Here is an 11,066-nt window from a genome sequence, read left to right on the forward strand (position 1 = left end):
CAAAGTTGTAGTTATCAGCTGAGAGAATGTGTACAAGAACTGTAGAGGTTTTGGGACTTTTCTGGCACACTAAACTACTCAATATAAGATTAAAGCTATTGCAAACATTTTAATTATTCAGGTAAAATGTATGTGTGTGAGTATGGGTATATATGGGCACCATGTGTGTGTAGGGGGGTGGTGGAATGGAGGAAATAGTTCAAAATGCTTGTTTTATATTATAATCCTAGTTAGGTTTATTTATACTGTCTCTATCCATCAGTTTATAGAAGTTTTCCTTCAAATGCATAGACAAAGTAATTAAGGTGAGAATATACTAACAAAAACACAGAATGTTGTTCTAATGCACATGGAAATAATTTTGCTTCTGATAGACCGCTTCTTAAAAGTAGTTTCTCAAAACTAGAAAAAGTAATGTCAGCAAAATATTTTCACTCATTTTTTCTTTCTTAAAATCTCTTTCAACCTATATCATCTGCTTAATTGATCTGAACACTACACATCCAATACCCAAAGTCACTGTTCAGATGCTTGATGAGTTTTGTGTAAACTTTAAAAAAAATTAACTCAGAATATGTCAGATTTCTTACATGTATTGTGCCTCAATGACTATATTATTCTTTTTTGACATTTCGTTTATATAGACCAACATGAAAACTATTTGTGTCTAATATGTCAAGGGGAAAGAATATTCATTAGAATAAAGTTTTCTTCAGAATAATTTATACTTTCTAAGAATAAATTATTATTCTTCATTAAGTCAATTTTTGAGAAGTTAAAAGACATACTTTATATACAGAGTTTTAGCTAACAGACTAATTTAGCACAAGAATCTTTTCTGACGTCTTCTCCAACTCAGCTGTATCTGGCTCAGTATAAGCCCTTTCCAATTTGGACCTTTATAAAATATTTATAGAGCTATTCTTCTACTATTTTACTTACCAGAGTACATTGTATTTATCTGTATATTTTCTTCATCAACAAACTTTCAGAACTCAGGAAGCATTTCTAAATAATCTCTGAGAGTTCAATATTTAGCTAAGTGTCCAGCTAGACCTGGGTTTGTTTCCTGGGTTGGGAAGATCCCTTGGAGGAGGGCATGGCAACCCACTCCAGTATTCTTGCCTAGAGAATCCTCTTGGATAGAAGATCCTGGCGGGCTACAGTCCATGGTGTCCCAAAGAGTTGGACACGATTGAGCAAGAAAGCACACCAGCTCACAGTCAGGACTCAATGCCCATTAGAAATATCTCACTTATTTTTGGCTCCTTAATTTGGACCACTCTGGTTCTTGGTTAGAATTGGAGTTCTGCTGGACCCTCCATGAAAGGGAAACCAATAGGAAGTCAAGGCCATTTTGTTTAGGACTTTTCCTCTTTGTAGTCTAAATTAGGCACTCTAAGTGCTCTACATTCTGCTCTTTCTTATCTCTGGATTCATTCATTCAAAATATATTTATTTGATGTCCACTGTATGCCAGGCATTGCTTCAAAATCTGGGACTCATCTGTGAATGAAACAGATAAAATCCTGCTCTCAAGGAGTTTACACTCAATTTGGACAGAAAAATAATCAAATAGATATGTAATGTAGTGCCAGATAGTGAAAACAGCCATGAAAAAAGTACAAATGGTCAAAGGACAGAAAGTTTCAAGAGATTTCATTTTTAAAGTGGTCATTTTTTAAAAGTGTTAATTGTTGATCAGAGACAGAGGACATCTGGGGAAGGAATGTTCAAGGCAGAGAGCAGCAAATACAAGAGCTGGAGACAGAGCATTTGTGGTGTGCCTGACAAGTAGCAAGAAGAATCTTGTGGCTTTTGCAAAGTAAGTGGAAGGAAGCATGGTGAGAATAATTATGGACATCTGACATTGTAGGATCTTGAAGGCAATAATAAGGGTCCTGGATCTTACTCTGACATATACACACATGTCCATATATTAATATATTTAGACATTATTTTATTTTTTAATTTTTTTTACTTATTATTTTTATTTAAATTTATTTCTTTTAATTGGAGGCTAATTACTTTACAATATTGTATTGGCTTTGCCATACATCAACATGAATCTGTGACGGATGTACACGTGCTCCCCATCCTGAACCCCCCTCCCACCTCCTTCCCTGTACCATCCCTCTGGGTCATCCCAGTGCACCAGCCCCAAGCATCCTAATATGGGAAATCATTTATGGTTTTGTAACAGTGGAATGACTAGATATGATTTATTTTTAAAAGAATTACTCTGACTTCTCTGTAAATTGTAAACAGGATGAAGGCAAGAGTAAAAACAGGCTAATTCAAAGGCAAGTCACCTTAATCCAGGCATAGAATGATGGTAGTTTGGACTAGGAGATTAATAGTAGAATGAATGTGGATTGGTTGCTTTCTAGATATATTGTGAAGGTGAGCCAATGGGAAATATGGAGAGGTGAGCTCAAGGCTGAGAAAAAGAGAAAGTAAAGGAGGCTTCATGAGTTTTGGCCTGAACAACTGGTAGAATGTTAATAATATTTAGTGAGATATGTAGCCCTGTGGGACATGCAGGAGAAAGGCAGAGAGGAGCTGGTTTTGAAGTGGACAGAGAATCATGAATTCATTAGGGGACTTTAAGTTTATGATGATTATTTGACACTGGAATAAAATGTCCTAGATTTCAGGGATATGGATAAGATTGGTGGTTTAAATTTGAGAGTTATGAGGGCTTGAAGCCATGGCATCACTTCTTCTTGCCTAGGTATTAACTATAGAAAAAGAAGGGGAGACATGAGATGGGAGGTTTTCCAATATTTACAGGTCAGGAAGAGGATGCAGCTGTTGAGGATAATTAGGAGTAAGTGAACTTCCTGATGTTCAAGCTGGTTTTAGAAAAGGCAGAAGAACCAGAGATCAAACTGCTAACATTCGCTGGATCATGGAAAACGCAAGAGAGTTCCAGAAAAACATCTATTTCTGCTTTATTGACTATGCCAAAGCCTTTGACTGTGTGGATCACAATAAACTGTGGAAAATTCTGAAAGAGATGGGAATACCAGACCACCTGATCTGCCTCTTGAGAAATCTGTATGCAGATCAGGAAGCAACAGGTAGAACTGGACATGGAACAACAGACTGGTTCCAAGTAGGAAAAGGAGTACGTCAAGGCTGTATATTGTCACCCTGTTTATTTAACTTCTATGCAGAGTACATCATGAGAAATGCTGGACTGGAAGAAACACAATCTGGAATCAAGATTGCCAGGAGAAATATCAATCACCTCAGATATGCAGATGACACCACCCTTATGGTAGAAAGTGAAGAGGAACTCAAAAGCCTCTTGAAAGTGAAAGTGGAGAGTGAAAAAGTTGGCTTAAAGCTTAACATTCAGAAAACGAAGATCATGGCATCCGGTCCCAACACTTCATGGGAAATAGATGGGGAAACAGTGGAAACAGTGTCAGACTTTATTTTTCTGGGCTCCAAAATCACTGCAGATGGTGACCGCATACATGAAATTAAAAGACGCTTACTCCTTGGAGGAAAGTTATGACCAACCTAGATAACATATTCAAAAGCAGAGACATTACTTTGCCAATAAAGTTTCATCTAGTCAAGGCTATGGTTTTTCCTGTAGTCATATATGGATGTGAGAGTTAGACTGTGAAGAAGGCTGAGCGATGAAGAATTGATGCTTTTGAACTGTGGTGTTGGAGAAGACTCTTGAGAGTGCCTTGGACTGCAAGGAGATCCAACCAGTCCATTCTGAAGGAGATCAGCCCTGGGATTTCTTTGGAAGGAATGATGCTAAAGCTGAAACTCCAGTACTTTGGCCACCTCATGCGAAGAGTTGACTCATTGGAAAAGACTCTGATGCTGGGAGGGATTGGGGGCAGGAGGAGAAGGGGACAACAGAGGATGAGATTGCTGGATGGCATCACTGACTCGATGGACGTGAGTCTGAGAGAACTCTGGGAGTTGGTGATGGACAGGGAGGCCTGGGGTGCTGCGATTCATGGGGTCGCAAAGAGTCGAACACGACTGGGCGATTGATCTGATCTGAATGTCAGATAAGTAGAAAAAGGAAAATAGCAACATTGGGTAATAACCATTTTTGGTTTTGGTTTGAATATTTTCTTCCCCTTTTATGTAAACCTCCAAAAAAATGAGATTGATCTGGTTGTCTAAACTATACTTTAGCAATACTGAAAGTGGAACTCACACAATCAAACTCCACAACCAATAAGCGTGCAGGTGAAGGTGAAGTCGCTCAGTTGTGTCCGACTCTTTGCAACCCCATGGACTGTAACCTACCAAGCTTCTCCGTCCATGGGATTCTCCAGGCAAAAATACTGGAGTGGGTTACCATTTCCTTCTCCAGGGGATCTTCCCGACCCAGGGATCGAACCAGGGTCTCCTGCATTGGAGGCAGATGCTTTAACCTCTGAGCCACCAGGGAAGCCCCCACAACCTATAAAGTGGTGTCTAAATGGTCCATTGTGAGAAAAGCTGTTTTATGAGTTGTTAACAAACTTACCTACACTTCAGTTCAGTTCAGTTGCTCAGTAGTATCTGACCCTTTGCAACCCCATGAACTGCAGCACGCCAGGCCTCCTTGTCCATCATCACCTCCGGGAGTTTACCCAAACTCATGTCTATCAAATCGGTATTGCCATCCAATCATCTCATTCTCTGCTGTCCCCTTCTCCTCCTGCCCTCAATCTTTCCCAGCATCAGGGTCTTTTCCAATGAGTCAGCTCTTAACATCAGGTGGCCAAAGTATTGGAGTTTCAGCTTCAATATCAGTCCTTCCAATGAACACCCAGGACTGATCTCCTTTAGGATGGACTGGCTGGATGTCTTTGCAGTCCAAGGGACTCTCAAGAGTCTTCTCCAACACCACAGTTTAGAAGCATCAATTCTTCAGTGCTCAGCTTTCTTTATAGTCCAACTCTTACATCCATACATAACTACTGGAAAAACCATAGCCTTGACTAGATGGACCTTTGCTGGCAAAGTAATGTCTCTGCTTTTTAATACGTGGTCTAGGTTGGTCATAACTTTCCTTAAGGAGTAAGCTTCTTTTAATTTCATGGCTACAATCACCATCTGCAGTGATTTTGGAGCCCAGAAAAATAAATTCTGTCATTGTTTCCACTGTTTCCCCATCTATTTGCCATGAAGTGATGGGATTGGATGCCATGATCTTAGTTTTCTGAATGTTGAGCTTTAACTCAACTTTTTCACTCTCCTCTTTCACTTTCATCAAGAGGCTCTTCAGTTCTTCTACACTTTCTGCCATAAGAGTGGTGTCATCTGCATATCTGAGGTTGTTGATATTTCTCCCTGCAATCTTGATTCCAGCTTGTGCTTCCTCCAGCCCAGCGTTTCTCATGATGTACTCTGCATATAAGTTAAATAAGCAGGGTAACAACATACAGCCTTGACGTACTCCTTTTCCTATTTGGAACCAGTTTGTTGTTCCATGTCCAGTTCTAACTGTTGCTTCCTGACCTGCATACAGTTTTCTCAAGAGGCAGGTCAGGTGGTCTGGTATTCCCATCTCTTTCAGAATTTTCCACAGTTTCTTGTGATCCACACATTCAAAGGTGTTGGCATAGTCAATAAAGCAGAAATAGATGTTTTTCTGGAACTCTCTTGCTTTTTCAATGATCCAGCAGATGTTGGCAATTTGATCTCTGGTTCCTCTGACTTTTCTAAAACCAGCTTGAACATCTGGAAGTTCATGGTTCATGTATTGTAATTTTGAGCATTACTTTACTTACATTTAGTTTGCCTTAAAACATAGGTATGGAGTTGTATTGTGGATGGCCCAGATGTTTGGAATGTGCATTAGATTTATTCAAATCCAGTCTCTGAAGAATATTTTATTTATTAAGTTTATTTTTGCTAAAAAGTCTTAAATGCTTTGAAAGTAATTACAGAAAATGCTTTCTTATGTGGCCTCTTAACAATTGGCTTGAATGTTTCTCATTCTTCCCTTAAAATGTATTGACTCATGATCCTAGTCAGCAGTTGCTTCCAGCTATAGTCTTCTCTCAGAGAAGGCGATGGCACCCCACTCCAGTACTTTTGCCTAGAAAATCCCATGGATGGAGGAGCCTGGTAGGCTGCAGTCCATGGGGTCGCTAGAGTAGGACACGACTGAGCGGCTTCACTTTCACTTTTCACGTTCATGCATTGGAGAAGGAAATGGCAACCCACTCCAGTGTCCTTGCCTGGAGAATCCCAGGGATGGGGGAGCCTGGTGGGCTGCCGTCTATGGGGTCGCACAGAGTGGGACATGACTGAAGCGACTTAGCAGCAGCAGCAGCATAGTCTTCTCTCGGAGAAGGCAATGGGACCCCACTCCAGTACTTTTGCCCGGAAAATCCCATGGATGGAGGAGCCTGGTAGGCTGCAGTCCATGGGGTCGCTAAGAGTTGGATACGACTGAGCGACTTCACTTTCACTTTTCACTTTCATGCATTGGAGAAGGAAATGGCAACCCACTCCAGTGTTCTTGCCTAGAGAATCCCAGGGACGGGGAAGCCTGGTGGGCTGCCGTCTATGGGGTTGCACAGAGTTGGACATGACTGAAGCAACTTAGCAGCAGCAGCAGCATAGTCTTCTGTTTGTAATGTCTGTGCCTTTCTACTCTTTCTTGGATTAAGATGCTTCTCAAGATAGCATTTGTTCCCAACCAATTATATATGGCAATTGCATTTATTAGGGTAATAGTTAACTTGAAATATTTGTAAATTGATATAATATGAAAATAGAATATACTGCATTGCTAAGTGTTGATGAATATAGGTTGCTAAAATAATTCTGAGGATTTGATGTTAAAGAGATTAAAACCAAGTCCTCCAAACTGAATTACCCTGCTGAGTTGATGATTATCTCTCTACCCAAAACTTTATTCCTTTTCTTGTCTCATCCCGTTCCCATCAGCATTTAAGAGAATTAAAAGAAAAAAATCAAAGAGGAGACTGAACAGGGCTCACTAGGGTACAAAAACCCCTCTATGTTCCTTGTTTCTTGTTATAGAAAAGGGTTTTAGTCTTCACAACTTTTCCTGAGTTCCAAAGAGCAGATTCAGGCAGTTACTAATTACGAAAGTGAGGGAACAACGAAATAAAGGAAAAACAGTCCAGCAATCAAAATAATGATAGGTTAAATAGTTCAGGGGTAAAGCAGAGTCCTAGTTTCTCCTCAGGGGAGAGGCATAATCTGACACATGTCTTTGAGTTGTCTTGCAGAAACTAAGACTCCTACCTAGTTGGAGGATGGTGACTGCATACTGAACATGAACAGGTAGACTCCAGACTGGTTGGAACCAGAAGGTTGATGATTAAGATCCCAGAACATCACTATGTTAGTTCACCACCAACCAATCAGAAGAAAGTCTATGAACTGCAACTCTCACTCTAAATGTTGACTTTAAAAATTCTTCTTTGAAAGCCACTGGGGAGTTCAGGTCTTCTGAGCATTAGCTACCCATTCTCCATGCTTGTCACCCTGCAATAAACACTATATATTCCTTCACCACAGACAGTAGATAAGTGTCAGTAGACTGGCTTTGCTGTCTACTCAGGCAAGTAGATCTGAATTCAGTTCACTAATAAGATAACTAAAATGTAGGGTGAAATTATAAAGATTAATGAAGGATTGGAACCAAGACGTGAATTGTAATAAGTTTTGAATTGAAATTAGTTTACTTGTCTCTTCAAGTTCTCATTATACTGGGAGGAAGGAAAAGAAGGCAGGAAGGAGGGATACAAAATGAAATCCATAAAGAAAGAAAAATAGACAAGTGGAACTAAATGGTATATTGAAGATATGATTCATGTAAGAGAGATAATATAAAACTTTAAATTCAAAGAAAATGCTTCATTGGCCTCTCTATATCAAAATATTGGCAAGTAAAAGCACATGTATTTTTTAAGTTAAAGTATTTAAGAATTGTATGTATCGTTTTTATTAGATGCCACTGTAAAACTGACTTTTATATCTACTACTGATTTTCTTTTTTTTTTTTTATTTTTAAAATTAAAAAAAATTTCAGGTATACACGTGCTTCAGGATGGGGGGCACGTGTATACTACTGATTTTCTTATGGGCTTCCCTGGTAGCTCAGCTAGTAAAGAATCCACCTACAAATCAGGAGACTCTGGTGTGATTCCTGGGTTGGAAAGATCCCCTGGAGAAGGGATAAGCTACCCACTCCAGTTTTCTTGGGCTTCCCTGGTGGCTCAGTTTATAAAGAATCTGCCTGCAGTGTGGGAGACCTGGGTTCAATCTCTGGGTTGGGAAGATCCCCTGGAGAAGGGCATGGCAACCAGCTCCAACATTCTTGCCTGGAAAATCCCCATGGACAGAGGAGCCTGGCAGGCTGCAGTCTATGGGGTTGCAAATAGTCGGACATGCAAAGAGTTGGACACAACTGAGCAACTAAGCACAGCACAGCAGTGATTTTAATTATAGTGGTGTTTATGTGAATGTATATATTTGCAGCTTAGAATTACTTTATCTTAAAAGGGCACTGTTGCTACAAAACATCCCAGACAAAAATAATTTATTATGATGAAACTGTTTAACAATCAGTTGACCAGTGTCTTTCTGAACTTTTCATCCTATTATTAATAAAGTTTAAAGTTAAAAATATGTATGGCACACTTTAAGAATTTGGCTTTAACAGTATAAAATCAATAATATTTATGTTTCTTATTTTAATTTTGAAAAACATGATATAAATAATGTAATTTAAAATTATTATTTAGAAAACAAGTGAAACAGCTAAGTGTTTTAAAAATAGACAGAGGGAGAAAATCAATTCAGAAGAAGAGAAACAGAAAAAACTACAAAGAAAAATAGACGGACCTTGTTTCATTTTCAAATTCTCAAGATAAAATGTATTTGTGTCTAGTTGTGTAGAAAAACATATTTTAATTTGAAAATCTGTGTTAGCCAAGTTTTATGTAGTTTAGTGAAGAGAGAGTAGTTCAGCTCTAATCTGAGCTTTATCTGAGTCCCCTGTAAAGTAGTATTTTTGAATATTTACTCTAAGCCTGATGCTATATTTATCCTATTTAATCCTTCTATCAATCCTTCCTGGGTGTCTCAGTGGTAAAGAATCTGTCTGCCAATGCAGGAGACACAGGAGATGCAAGTTCAATTCCTGGGCTGGAAAGATTCCCTGGAGGAGAAAATGACAACCCATTCCAGAATTCATGCCTGGAGAAGCCCATGGATAGAAGAGCCTGGCAGGCTGCAGTCCCATAGTCACAAACAGTGGACCATGACTGATGTGATTTAACACTCAGGCATCAATCCTTCCAGGTAAATATCTCAAACTATCTCACTTCATCTTTTCATGTCTCAATTTCCTCCTCTGTAAATGGGATAAATTAATCTGTCCTCTACAGAGTGAGTCAAATAAAATGAAAAATGAAAAAAATATGGTACTTTGCAAATGTCAAGTAGTACTTCTTATCATTATCATTTCTCACAGAAAGTTGGAGAACAGTTGAATAAAACTAAGTAGAGGAACTTGTCATAGAGAAGTGGAGTCATGCTCAGCCTTCAGTCCTGTCCAGTGGCTCCAGTCTCTCCTGTCTTATACCCTCTGTGCTACCAGCAAGGGAATCCATCAAGCTGAAAGAGCTGCATTTTTCTGCTTCTTACCTTTGGGTCAAAGAATTATCAGATTATCTTTCCAAACAACTTTCTTTTGTAAAGGGGAAGAACTAGAGGCTATGAGTACCAATTCATATTTTAACAGGTGCCAGTGACCAGCTATTAGCAAGCATGGCTGTTTTTTCTCCCTCCCAAACTCAGGAGAAATTCCTGATGAAAAGAAATGATCAGATGAACACTGCAGAGAGTCATTTTACTATTAGGTAAAAGATAGGAACACTACTTTGGAAATACATTTGAATATATGCCTGGTTTTATTTAAGTATGGCCTCCATGAGGAGATACTGATAGAATTCCTGAAAACAAACAACAAAAATAAGACAAAACAAAACCCCAAAACTTTTGGATTTCTATAGAAAAATAATCCTGAGTGAGAAATAACAAAAATTTGGTGTCTTTTCAATAATGTTGAATAAATTAATATTTAAAATTTGTCACTGAACTCAATAGTTCTTGATTATATCAACAGCAAAAAACACCAGGGATTAGAAGTTAAAATGAACGGCTGGATAGAAGTGGCTTAGGGATAATTAAAATTGACATTTTACTGAGCAGCAGTGAAAATGATGGAGTGAGTTTTAGGGCAGCCAGTGTGTACAGCAATACTATGGAAGTGCTTCCTGAGAAGGGACTTAAGATATTTTTCCAGAGCATATCCTTTAGGAAACTCACTAATGAAGTAAATCTTCTTAACAATTTTTTCCCAAACATAATGTGCAAGCTTTGACTTGATACCTCAGCAATCAAAGGGGCTAGAGTAAGATAGAGGAAGAGTAAGAAATATTTTAAATAAATAATCTTAAAAAAAGAAAATGTTCAAACTCCTAATCTGTGGTGTCTGTTTTCACAATGTCAACAGATGGTGTTTCTCTTAGTTTCCCACAGTATCCTAAATGAGAAAGTTTCTCAAGATACTCAGCTGGAAAAAAATCAGAACTTTTCAATCTAGAATGCAAGTCAAATTATAGGAGAAAATAAAAACCATACTTAGAGGTGAATTTTTGTTTTATTCCTGGGTTTGATACAACAGCTAATGTATCTTAGAAAAAAATCCAAGTTTCAAATCCTGGTCTTTCTATTACAAAGACTGTGTTCTTTAAATACTATACTGCCTACCAGCCAGATATTAATCTGGGTTGGCTGGGCAATTATTGATGGAAGAGTTTTCCCTCTCTGCAGTCTTCAATTTAGAATCTTGTATTTGTGAAGCTGGTTTGATAACTTAACATGAGAATAACAACTTTAATAATGATAGTAGTAATCAGTTTAGTTTAATCACTCATCTGTGTCCGACTCTTTGGGAACCCATGGACTGCAGCACATCAGGATTCCCTGTCCATCATCAACTCCCAGAGCTTGCTCAAACTCATGTCCATCAAGTTTGTGATGCCATC

The sequence above is a fragment of the Bos grunniens genome, chromosome 6 (genome assembly GCF_055505025.1).
Source record: "Bos grunniens cultivar Pamir isolate PY7600 chromosome 6, Bosgru_T2T1.0, whole genome shotgun sequence".
In the NCBI taxonomy this organism is placed as follows: Eukaryota; Metazoa; Chordata; class Mammalia; order Artiodactyla; family Bovidae; genus Bos; species Bos grunniens.